This window comes from Triticum dicoccoides, chromosome 6B (assembly GCF_002162155.2).
Source record: "Triticum dicoccoides isolate Atlit2015 ecotype Zavitan chromosome 6B, WEW_v2.0, whole genome shotgun sequence".
Taxonomy (NCBI): Eukaryota; Viridiplantae; Streptophyta; class Magnoliopsida; order Poales; family Poaceae; genus Triticum; species Triticum dicoccoides.
Genome location: NC_041391.1, coordinates 611,075,445 through 611,089,545, shown reverse-complemented (window position 1 = coordinate 611,089,545; position 14,101 = coordinate 611,075,445).

Sequence of the window (14,101 nt, the reverse complement as noted above, 5' to 3'; positions counted from 1 at the left end):
ACTGGGACAGGCGGTTGTGCAACCCAGACATTTTGAGTATGTGCTCACTGACAGAACTGTTTTCCTCCATCTTACAACTATAGAACTTGTCGGAGACTTCATATCTCTCGACCCGGGCATGAGCTTGGAAAATCATTTTCAGCTCCTTGAACATCTCATATGCTCCGTGTTTCTCAAAACACTTTTGGAGCCCCGGTTCTAAGCTGTAAAGCATGCCGCACTGAATGAGGGAGTAATCATCAGCACGTGATTGCCAAGTGTTCATAATGTCTTGGTTCTCTGGGATGGGTGCTTCACCTAGCGGTGCTTCTAGGACATAATCTTTCTTGGCTGCTATGAGGATGATCCTCAGGTTCCGGACCCAGTCCGAATAGTTGCTGCCATCATCTTTCAGCTTGGTTTTCTCTAGGAACGCGTTGAAGTTCATGTTGACATGAGCGTTGGCCATTTGATCTACAAGACATATTTTTGCAAAGACTTTAGACTAAGTTCATGATAATTAAGTTCATCTAATCAAATTATTTAATGAACTCCCACTCAGATTGACATCCCTCTAGTCATCTAAGTGTTTACACGATCCGAGTCGACTAGGCCGTGTCCGATCATCACGTGAGACGGACTAGTCATCGTCGGTGAACATCTCCATGTTGATCGTATCTTCCATACGACTCATGTTCGACCTTTCGGTCTCTCGTGTTCCGAGGCCATGTCTGTACATGCTAGGCTCGTCAAGTTAACCCTAAGTGTTTATGCGTGTGTAAAACTGTCTTACACCCGTTGTATGTCAACGTAAGGATCTATCACACCCGATCATCACATGGTGCTTCGAAACGACGAACTTTAGCAACGGCGCACAGTTAGGGGGAACACTTTCTTGATCATCTTATTTACTACCATCGTTCTAAGTAAACAAGATGCATAAACATAATAAACATCACATGCAATTATATAATAGTGACATGATATGGCCAATATCATATAGCTCCTTTGATCTCCATCTTCGGGGCTCCATGATCATCTTCGTCACCGGCATGACACCATGATCTCCATCATCGTGTCTTCATGAAGTTGCCACACCAACGACTACTTCTACTTCTATGGCTAACGCGTTTAGCAATAAAGTAAAGTAATTTACATGGCGTTCTTCAATGACACGCAGGTCATACAAAATAAAGACAACTCCTATGGCTCCTGCCGGTTGTCATACTCATCGACATGCACGTCGGGATTCCTATTACAAGAACATGATCTCATACATCACAATATATCATTCATCATTCATCACAACTTCTGGCCATATCACATCACATGACAATTGCTGCAAAAACAAGTTAGACGTCCTCTAATTGTTATTGCATCTTTTACGTGGCTGCAATTGGGTTCTAGCAAGAACGTTTTCTTACCTACGAATAACCACAACGTGATTTTGTCAACTTCTATTTACCATTCATAAGGACCCTTTTCGTCGAATCCGCTCCAACTAAAGTGGGAGAGACAGACACCCGCTAGCCACCTTATGCAACTAGTGCATGTCAGTCAGTGGAACCTGTCTCACGTAAGCGTACGTGTAAGGTCGGTCCGGGCCGCTTCATCCCACAATACCGCTGAAGCAAGAAAAGACTAGTAGCGGCAAGCAAGTTGACAAGATCTACGCCCACAACAAATTTGTGTTCTACTCGTGCAATAGAGAACTACGCATAGACCTAGCTCATGATGCCACTGTTGGGGAATGTTGCAGAAAATTAAAAAATTTCCTACGGTTTCACCAAGATCCATCTATGAGTTCGTCTAAGCAACGAGTCATGGGAGAGAGATTGCATCTACATACCACTTTGTAGATCGCGTGCGGAAGCGTTCAAGAGAACGGTGATGATGGAGTCGTACTCGCCGTGATTCAAATCACCGATGACCAAGTGCCGAACGGACAGCACCTCCGCGTTCAACACACGTATGGAGCGGATGACGTCTCCTCCTTCTTGATCCAGCAAGGGGGAAGGAGAGGTTGATGATGATCCAGTGGCACAACGGCGTGGTGGTGGATGCAGCAGAACTCCGAGAGGGCTTCGCCAAGCTGCTGTGAGAGGAGGAAGAGGTGTAGCAGGGGGGGAGGCGCCAATTCACAGGGTGCGGCTGCCCTCCCCCTTGCCCTCCTTTATATAGGCCCCCAGGGGGGGCGCCGGCCCTGGGAGATGCAATCTCCCAAGGGGGCGGCGGCCAGGGGGTGGAGTGCCCCGCAAGGCAAGTGGTGCGCCCCCCCTCCCACCTAGGGCTTCCAGCCCTAGGCACAGGGGGGCCAAGGGGGGCACCAGCCCACTAGGGGCTGGTTCCCCCTCCCACTTCAGCCCACGGGGCCCTCCGGGATAGGTGGCCCCACCCGGTGGACCCCCGGGACCCTTCCGGTGGTCCCGTTACAATACCGGGTGACCCCAAAACTTTCCCGATGGCCGAAACGACACTTCCTATATATAATTCTTTACCTTCGGACCATTCTGGAACTCCTCGTGACGTCCGGGATCTCATCCGGGACTCCGAACAACATTTGGTTTGCTGCATACTCATATTCATACAACCCTAGCGTCACCGAACCTTAAGTGTGTAGACCCTACGGGTTCGGGAGACATGCATACATGACCGATATGGCTCTCCGGTCAAGAACCAACAGCGGGATCTGGATACCCATGTTGGCTCCCGCATACTCCTCGATGATCTCATCGGATGAACCACGATGTCGAGGATTCAAGTAACCCCGTATACTATTCCCTTTGTCAGACGGTATGTTACTTGCCCGAGATTCGATCGTCGGTATCCCAATACGTCGTTCAATCTCGTTACCGGCAAGTCACTTTACTCGTACCTTAATGCATGATCCCGTGACCAGACACTTGGTCACTTTGAGCTCATTATGATGATGCACTGCCGAGTGGGCCCAGTGATACCTCTCCATTATACGGAGTGACAAATCCCAGCCTCGATCCGTGTCAACCCAACAGACACTTCCGGAGATACCTGTAGTGCACCTTTATAGTCACCCAGTTACGTTGTGACGTTTGGTACACCCAAAGCACTCCTACGGCATCCGGGAGTTACACGATCTCATGGTCTAAGGAAGAGATACTTGACATTTGGAAAAGCTCTAGCAAAACGAACTACACGATCTTGTGCTATGCTTAGGATTGGGTCTTGTCCATCACATCATTCTCCTAATGTTGTGATCACGTTGTCAACGACATCTAATGTCCATAGTCAGGAAACCATGACTATCTGTTGACCAACGAGCTAGTCAACTAGAGGCTTACTAGGGACATATTGTGGTCTATGTATTCACACGTGTATTACGATTTCCGGATAATACAATTATAGCATGAATAAAGACAAGTATCATGAACAAGGAAATATCATAATAATCCTTTTATTATTGCCTCTAGGGCATATTTTCAACAGTGTTTGGTATAGCATGCATCACCCCTAAATAGGCCCAATGGGTGTCACGCCCAATATGTGACCCTATCCAAAAGGAACTCGAAGGTCCGACCAAGGATAGACCCGCATATTGAAACGCTTTTGCAAGGTGGATATCATTACATCAACATTACATAATAGATGGGGATACATACAAGAGGCATAGAATGCCACACGAATGCAACAATACATCATACACAATATCAACATCCGACTTCGGATGAAACACAAATAGAAACTCAAACGGCATCCACCCTGCTAGCCCAGGCTGCCGACCTGGAACCTATCCCCTGATCAAAGAAGAAGCAGATGAAGAACTCCAAAACAAGCAAGCATCGCTCTCGCGTCAAGATCATCGCATAACCTGTACCTGCAACTGTTGTTGTAGTAATTTGTGAGCCACGAGGACTCAGCAATCCCATTACCATGGGTATCAAGACTAGCAAAGCTTAAAGGGAAAAGGAAGGGGTAAAGTGGTGAGGTTGCAGCGGCGACTAAGCATATATGGTGGCTAACATACGCAAATAAGAGCAAGAAGAGAGCAAGCGGAACGGTCGTCAACTAGTAATGATCAAGAAGTGATCCTGAACTCCTACTTACGTCAAACATAACCCAAAGACCGTGTTCACTTCCCGGACTCCGCCGAAAAGAGACCATCACGGCTACACACGCGGTTGATGCGTTTTAATTCGGATCTGGTGTCAAGTTATCTACGACCGGACATTAACAAATTTCCATCTGCCTATAACCGCAGGCACGGCTTTCGAAAGATTATACCCTGCAGGGGTGTCCCAACTTAGCCCATGATAAGCTCTCGCGATCAACGAAGGATATTCCTTCTCCTAGGAAGACCCGATCAGACTAGGAATCCCGGTTTACAAGACATTTCGATAATGGTAAAACAAGACCAGCAAAGCCGCCCGGATGTGCCGACAAATCCCGATAGGAGCTGCACATATCTCGTTCTCAGGGCACACCGGATGAGCAAGACGACAGGTTGGCATAGACCCTGGTTGCCCAGGGGGCGCCGGACATCGCCTGGTTTGGACCAACACTTAGACAAGCATTGGCCTGGGGGGGCTAAAATAAAGATGACCCTCGGGCTCCGGAAACCCAAGGGAAAAAGGGCTAGGTGAGGCAAATGGTAAAACCAATGTTGGGCCTTGCTGGAGGAGTTTTATTCAAAGCGAACTGTCAAGGGGGTCCCATAAATCACCCAACCGCGTAAGGAACGCAAAATCCGGGAACATAACTCCGGTATGACGGAAACTAGGGCGGCAAGAGTGGAACAAAACACCAGGCATAAGGCCGAGCCTTCCACCCTTTACCAAGTATATAGATGCATTAATTAAAATAAGAGATATTGTGATATCCCAACATAACCCTGTCCATCTTGGAGCAATCTTCAACTTCACCTGCAACTAACAGCGCTATAAGAGGGGCTGAGCAAAAGCGGTAACATAGCCAAGCAACGGTTTGCTAGGAAGGGTGAAAAGGTTAGAGGCTGACATGGCAAAATAGGGAGGCTGGAAGAGCAAGCGATAGGTAGCGCAGCAAAGCGATAGAACGAAGCAACTAGCATAGCAATGATAGTAGTGAGATCCAGGGTAGCGGTCATCTTGCCTGAGATCCCGCTAGGAAGAAGCACGAGTCCATGAAGAAGTCGAACGGAAGTAGTCGAACGAATCCTCACAATCGCAACATTACCGGAACTAAGAAGCAACACTGGAAAGAAACAAACAACATGGTAAATGCACAAGCATAAACATGACATGATGCACAAACAAGTATGATGCATGTCCGGTTTAATGAGGCATGGCATGGCAAACTGCAACACACAATACTACAATTTAAGTGGAGCTCAATATGCAACGAGTTGCATATTGACGAAACACCACATTCGAGTCATTTAGTTCGCTCTCGTTTAGGTACACAACTATATTAAATGTTGTAAACATGGAAAGAGGTGGAACATAAGTAAACTAACTATTTAGGCAAGTTTAAATGAGGCCGGAAACAACAAACAACAATTCCGAAAAATCCTCATGTGCATATTTTAGATTTGGTACTGTTCTGCCCTAAAACATATTTTAATATTTTTAAACAATAAAACAAAGTGTACCACGTTAAACTAGGCATTTTTCCACCCCATTTACATATAAAGTTTATTTAGAACGGAGCTACGGTTATTTAGTTATGAAATAAATCATTTTAACATGGCATATTGGCAAATTTAAACAAATAGAATTTTAAACATTTTAAACATGGATGAAAGTGGCATATTATTAATCTACACAAAATTCTAAGCATTTTACATATATAAATTATTTACATATGATGCACGGTTCATGAGGTATTATATGCATGAAGAACAGGGGTCAATCTGTAAATATGCAGTTTCTGTGGAAAATAGAAAAAAACGCAACAGGAAAAAAATATGACATAGGCCGGATCTGGAGGGGCTGGGGGGCCTCACCCATGGGCTCGGCCCAGTCGGTGCAGGAGGCCCAAGAGGGCGCGAGGCTGGAGGAGGTCGGGGCTGGCTGGCTTCGGCTGGGCCTTGGAGCTAGCGGCCCAGGAGGCTGGCCACGCGCGCTGGTCAACGGGAGCGAGGCGAGCGGGCTGATCCTGCTCGATGAAGAGGAAGCAGAGGCCATGGCGTGGACATGGCGGCAGGGACGTCGCGGGGACGACCGGATCCAAGGCGGGGAGGCGCGACGGGAAGCAGGGGCGGTTGGATCTGGCCGAGGACGGCGTTCTCCGGCGAGACGCCAGATCCAGGCGGCTATGAGGGAGTTCCTGGGGCTGTCCATGGCTGCTAGTCTCCTGCAGGGAGAGATGTGTGGGAGAGAGGAAACGGCAGAGGAAGAAAGAGAGAGGGCGCGAGGAGGAGGTCCTCGGCGTTGAGAGCTCCGACGAGCTGGTCCGGCGGCCGGACTCCGGCGAGGCGCGCATGGATTGGGACAAGGAGGCACTCGCGGGGAGGGTTCGAGCGACGGGAGGAGCGGGCGGCGGCACGGTTTGGGCACAGATGGGCTTCCAGGGCCTCGATCTGGGTTCTGCGGGCCCTACGCGAGGAGGGAGACAGGGCACGTGCTTGGCGGCGCGACCGGTGGCTGCGCGCCAAGTGGCGGTGGGGCAGTGGGGAAGAAGGGCTAGGGGTTAGGGTTTCCGAAAATGGAGGAGTAGGGTGTCCATATATAGTAGGAGGGGGTGACCGAGGGCTGTTTGGAGCCCTCCGATCGAGATCGGACGGCTCCGAAATGTGCAACAACTAGGTGGGCTTAGAAGAGCAAGATTTGGACAGATCGCAGACGTCCGATCGAGATCAAAGGTTCAGAATAGATAGGCTAGGGGAGTTCAAATAAGAAACCAAAGATCTTTTAGGGATGTTGGGGGATGATTCAGACTCATCGGTGACGACTGCTCCGGTCGGGTTCGGAAAAGGTTTTAGACGCGCACGCGAGGGGGCTGCAAAGGAGGGGGGGTCCATGACTGGCAGAGAGATATGGCGGTCCAACAAAAGGGGAACGAGAACCCGGTTGGACTCGAAACGGTCTACGAAGGCAAGGGGGGGAACGCGCCAACTACGAACAGATGCAATCTTTATGAAAACATGCAAATGCAATGCGCATGATGCCAGGAGACGAGATGCATAACTAGAACAAAATGCAAAACAACAGACAAAAACCCAAACCACGAAGGAAATATCATATCGCATCTCCGGAAAAGGCAAGAGTTGGAGTTATGAATATGGAAAGTTGTATCCGAGGCGTTACAACACTCCACCACTACGAGAGGATCTCGTCCCGAGATCTAGGATGGCACCGGAGAGAAACGAACAAGAGAAGAGGTAAAACTAAGTTGCTTCTTCAACCAACGAGTGAAACCACGAACCTTGAGAGGTTGAAAAGTTATGAATGACGAGTACAATGGACAAGAAAGAATTGGAACCACTCTGGTTGAAACAAGATAAACAAGGAACAAGGAAGATCAAATTCGGACAACACTCCGGTTGAAAAGAGATGCAAGACTTGATGAGATGAAAAGAACTTGAAGAGATGACACAGCACTCCGGTTAAATGGATAAGCACGAAAAAAACACGATCCTCACAATCAAGATGATGAGTGAAAAGAGCAACATCACAATGCCTCCGGAAGAAAGAATAGAAGATAGATCATTGGAATAACAGAATGGAGAAGAAAATGCCAACTTCTGCCACAAATGAGCTTGGAAAGCACCCTTCCAAGAAGGTTACAACGGGGTTGTTGGAAAAAAACCAATAACGAAACGAATAAGCTTGTAGTGGGCTTATGGAAAACATCTCAAAATTATGAGGTGACAAACGGCCACTAACTGAAACAATTGCTTGCTTGAGATCAACGAAGAGATGAAAACTGCTTTCGCCAAGAGGATAGGAGAAAACTTGGATCATTGATAAGCACCACAAATAGCAACATTCCTTAGGGAAGGCTTTATGTGAAATCTATACCAAGATAACTCCAGCGAAGAGATTGATGGATTTAGAATACCTCATTCTTGACAACATGTGAATCATGAAACATAAAGGAAATTGTCAAGAGTGACATAACACCACCTCAAAAGATAAGGTAGAAAGAATTGCACTTTAAAATGCAAGATAAAGAATACTTGAACTCCTCAAGACAAAACATGTGTTGAGCACCATGTTTATTTTAGAGTATAGCTTGGCGGATCTTAGGTTTGAGAGAAATCTTGAAGAACAATTGAAGAATGGAAGGAATACTTGATGAACCACCATGTAGAGCCTCCATGGAGAACTCCAGTAAAGAAAGGATGAAAGAAAGAAAAGAGAAGTTCAAAGAACAAGGTGAAACCTTGTGATGATTTAAATGGGGCTTCGCAATGAGATAAAGCGGAAAACTTGAACTCCGGAAAAGAAAAAGATGAAACACTAGAACCGAGAATTACTTCATCATGAACAATCTCCGGAAGAAAAGAATTGAATCACCTCGAGGAAATAAGAATAAGATTTATTGTATGCTTATCCTTCATCAAATTAAATTGATGACAAGCAATGGATTTGGCACACTACTTATTCTCGTAGAAAGGATTAAGAGAGATATAGCGCAAACTTGAGAAGGTATTGATGGAACCACCGGTGGGATTTGGAAACAATGAATAAATTGATATGATAACAAAGGAAGTGAAATCTTGAACGAACCGCCGTAAGAATTGAAAATGAAAGTAGCAAAGGCACAATTCACCAGGAAGAATTGGAAAACGAATGAAGATATTTGAGGGGATTTAGATCCAAAAGAACAAAGAGATCATGAGCTGATTAAAGAGCACTTGAACGAAGCACCGGGATAATTGGATAATGGTAGGTGAAATGTGAGGGCGAAGAATTCTTCTGGAACGATGGCCTCCGGATGAAAGAAATGAAAACAACTTATGAAATGCTTCGGATGGTAAGGAAAGAATTGTCACAATCAAAAATAATTATGAGGATGGCATGAAGCTAGAACCATAAATCTTCAAGAGAATGGCCAAGATTTAGAGGAAAAACTCTTCTTCAATCTTCAACTGACAACGAGAAACACCACAAAAATTGTTGAGATACTCCGGAAGAATGACGAGCGAAGATGTTGAGCCAACAATGAAAAATGATTTGAAATTGATCTTGGAAAAGATCTGACTGATGAAATTCATTCTTACGTCAAACTTGAAAAGAATTAGGAATGGCTCCGGAATAATTAGAAGAGTCAGGTAAGATCCTGGAAAAAGACCTGTGGGTTAGGGCCCACTCAAAAGAAAACACCGTTGAACGATTTTGAAGAGAGATTGCACCGGTTGAATTAAATGGCTTGAATGAGGTAACAACCTCGAAATATCTTGAACGGATTGAGAATGGAAACACAAGTCTTGTGAAATATCTTCAGCACTCCAGGACAAATGAATAGGAAGAAGTGAATGATTAAGAGGTGCATCGGCATGAGAAAGCATTTGACACGAGGAAAGGAATATGATGAACACTGAAAGCTTGAATTGGATCCACCGGAGAAGAAAATAACGAAGAATTACGAACTTGAAACTGTTGAGCATCTTCATGGGAAATCACCGGATAAGAACATTGAAAGAAAAGAATGAAGAGACCTCACATGAATAAATGCATACTTGATTAACATATATGAGTTCTTGAAGAAAAAGGGTGGGAGGGCGGGAAAACAAAGATAACTTGGGACGGATGAAACAAACACCGTTGAGAAAACTTAGAATTGATCTTGCAGATGTTGAAAATGATCGGATCCACTTGAGGAGAAGCACACCGGTTGGAAAAAATTGACATGACAATCTCGATGATCAAAAGGATTAGTACTCCCATAGAAATATGAGAACACTGCTTAGGAAAGGTATGGAATCAACACTTGACATTGAAGCAACTCGAATACCACAAATAAAACAAAACAAAGGATTTGGCTTGCAGAATAAGCCGGAACAAATACATATGATAGAGATTTACCCAATCCCATATCACGCATCTGTCGGAAAGATATTCTAGGAGCTACTTGAATTCCCACCTATAAACTCCCGAAACGTTCTGGTTATGCAATCTGGTGTTGGGGATACAGGGGAAGCAATATATCTCACCCAAACTAACAATACCTACATCCAAGCTGTATCCATCCGTCAACACATAACCAAGAAACCTTCGGAAATCGTGTACCTCAACCTTCGAAAAGCATCTGTTATACGAGTTATGGCAATACTCCTGAACTCCCTAGTACTGGGTGATGTCGAGGTTATCTCACCAACAACTGCATAAAAGAGATTTTCGATGTCGGCAAAACTCAGGTATTCCAGAACTGCAACGATAAAATTGTGACGACAACACCTCGGAGCTCAACTCCCCGGGTCAATGCCACATAATAGACAGGAGGCACCAAGAACAATGTTTTCGTCACAAAACCATCGGAACGATTCCAAGATACCCGCGTGATCCTAAAAAAAATTTAGTGAAATTTGAGGAGAGGAAAGACAAAACATCTAAGTCAGGAGACCTCACCAGAGCGACGAAGGGGCTGAGGAGTAAAAAGAATTCCTACTCTCCGATATATATAATCCTAAGACTCAAAATAGTTTTCTTCTAGACTCAACAACGGCCAACAATCAAGGGGGCTCTTATGGTCGGTCGAGGCTCTGATACCAACTTGTCACGCCCAATATGCGACCCTATCCAAAAGGAACTCGAAGGTCCCACCAAGGATAGACCCGCATATTGAAACGCTTTTGCAAAGTGGATATCATTACATGAACATTACATAATAGATGGGGATACATACAAGAGGCATAGAATGCCACATGAATGCAACAATACATCATACACAATATCAACATCCGACTACAGATGAAACACAAACAGAAACTCAAACGGCATCCACCCTGCTAGCCCAGGCTGCCGACCTGGAACCTATCCCCTGATCGAAGAAGAAGCAGATGAAGAACTCCAAAACAAGCAAGCATCGCTCTCGCGTCAAGATCATCGCATAACCTGTACCTGCAACTGTTGTTGTAGTAATCTGTGAGCCACGAGGACTCAGCAATCCCATTACCATGGGTATCAAGACTAGCAAAGCTTAAAGGGAAAAGGAAGGGGTAAAGTGGTGAGGTTGCAGCAGCGACTAAGCATATATGGTGGCTAACATACGCAAATAAGAGCGAGAACAGAGCAAGCGGAACGGTCGTCAACTAGTAATGATCAAGAAGTGATCCTGAACTCCTACTTACATCAAACATAACCCAAAGACCGTGTTCACTTCTCAGACTCCGCCGAAAAGAGACCATCACGGCTACACACGCGGTTGATGCGTTTTAATTCGGATCTGGTGTCAAGTTATCTACAACCGGATATTAACAAATTTCCATCTGCCTATAACCGCAGGCACGGCTTTCGAAAGATTATACCCTGCAGGGGTGTCCGAACTTAGCCCATGATAAGCTCTCGCGATCAACGAAGGATATTCCTTCTCCTAGGAAGACCCGATCAGACTCGGAATCCCGGTTTACAAGACATTTCGACAATGGTAAAACAAGACCAGCAAAGCCACCCGGATGTGCCGACAAATCCCGATAGGAGCTGCACATATCTCGTTCTCAGGGCACACCGGATGAGCAAGACGACGGGTTGGCATAGACCCTGGTTGCCCAGGGGGCGCCGGACATCGCTTGGTTTGGACCAACACTTAGACAAGCATTGGCCCGGGGGGGCTAAAATAAAGATGACCCTCGGGCTCCGGAAACCCAAGGGAAAAAGGGCTAGGTGAGGCAAATGGTAAAACCAATGTTGGGCCTTGCTGGAGGAGTTTTATTCAAAGCGAACTGTCAAGGGGGTCCCATAAATCACCCAACCAAGTAAGGAACGCAAAATCCGGGAACATAACTCCGGTATGACGGAAACTAGGGCGGCAAGAGTGGAACAAAACACCAGGCATAAGGCCGAGCCTTCCACCCTTTACCAAGTATATAGATGCATTAATTAAAATAAGAGATATTGTGATATCCCAACATAACCCTGTCCATCTTGGAGCAATCTTCAACTTCACCTGCAACTAACAGCGCTATAAGAGGGGCTGAGCAAAAGCGGTAACATAGCCAAGCAACGGTTTGCTAGGAAGGGTGAAAAGGTTAGAGGCTGACATGGCAAAATAGGGAGGCTGGAAGAGCAAGCGATAGGTAGCGCAGCAAAGCGATAGAACGAAGCAACTAGCATAGCAATGATAGTAGTGAGATCCAGGGTAGCGGTCATCTTGCCTGAGATCCCACTAGGAAGAAGCATGAGTCCATGAAGAAGTCGAACGGAAGTAGTCGAAAGAATCCTCACAATCGCAACATTACTGGAACTAAGAAGCAACACCGGAAAAAAACAAACAACATGGTAAATGCACAAGCATAAACATGACATGATGCACAAACAAGTATGATGCATGTCCGGTTTAATGAGGCATGGCATAGCAAACTGCAACACACAATACTACAATTTAAGTGGAGCTCAATATGCAACGAGTTGCATATTGACGAAACACCACATTCGAGTTATTTAGTTCGCTCTCGTTTAGGTACACAACAATATTAAATGTTGTAAACATGGAAAGAGGTGGAACATAAGTAAAATAACTATTTAGGCAAGTTTAAATGAGGCCGGAAACAACAAACAATAATTCCGAAAAATCCTCATGTGCATATTTTAGATTTGGTACTGTTCTGCCCTAAAACATATTTTAATATTGTTAAACAATAAAACGAAGTGTACCACGTTAAACTAGGCATTTTTCCACCTCATTTACATATAAAGTTTAGTTATAACGGAGCTACGATTATTTAGTTATGAAATAAATCATTTTAACATGGCATATTGGCAAATTTAAACAAACAGAATTTTAAACATTTTAAACATGGATGAAAGTGGCATATTATTAATCTACACAAAATTCTAAGCATTTTACATATATAAATTATTTACATATGATGCACGGTTCATGAGGTATTATATGCATGTAGAACAGGGGTCAATCTGTAAATATGCAGTTTCTCTGGAAAATAGAAAAAAACGCAACAGGAAAAAAATATGACACAGGCCGGATCTGGAGGGGCTGGGGGGCCTCACCCATGGGCTCGGCCCAGTCGGTGCAGGAGGCCCAAGAGGGCGCGAGGCTGGAGGAGGCTGGGGCTGGCTGGCTTCGGCTGGGCCTTGGAGCTAGCGGCCCCTGGCCACGCGCGCTGGTCAACGGGAGCGAGGCGAGCGGGCTGCTCCTGCTCGATGAAGAGGAAGCAGAGGCCATGGTGTGGACATGGCGGCAGGGACATCGCGGGGACGACCGGATCCAAGGCGGGGAGGCGCGACGGGAAGCAGGGGCGGTTGGATCTGGGCGAGGACGGCGTTCTCCGGCGAGACGCCAGATCCATGCGGCTGCGAGGGAGTTCCTGGGGCTGTCCATGGCTGCTAGTCTCCTGCAGGGAGAGATGTGTGGGAGAGAGGAAACGGTAGAGGAAGAAAGAGAGAGGGCGCGAGGAGGAGGTCCTCGGCGTTGAGAGCTCCGACGAGCTAGTCCGGCGGCCGGACTCCGGCGAGGCGCGCATGGATTGGGAAGAGGAGGCGCTCGGGTGGAGGGTTCGAGCGACGGGAGGAGCGGGCGGCGGCACGGTTTGGGCACAGATGGGCTTCCAAGGCCTCGATCTGGGTTCCGCGGGCCCTACGCGAGGAGGGAGACAGGGCACGTGCTTGGCGGCGTGACCGGTGGCTGCGCGCCAAGTGGCGGCGGGGCAGTGGGGAAGAAGGGGTAGGGGTTAGGGTTTCCGAAAATGGAGTAGGGTGTCCATATATAGTAGGAGGGGGTGACCGAGGGCTGTTTGGAGCCCTCCGATCGAGATCAGACGGCTCCGAAATGTGCAACAACTAGGTGGGCTTAGAAGAGCAAGATTTGGACAGATCGCAGACGTCCGATCGAGATCAAAGGTTCAGAATAGATAGGCTAGGAGAGTTCAAATAAGAAACCAAAGATGTTTTAGGGATGTTGGGGGATGATTCGGACTCATCGGTGACGACTGCTCCGGTCGGGTTCGGAAAAGGTTTCAGACACGCACGCGGGGGGGGCTGCAAAGGAG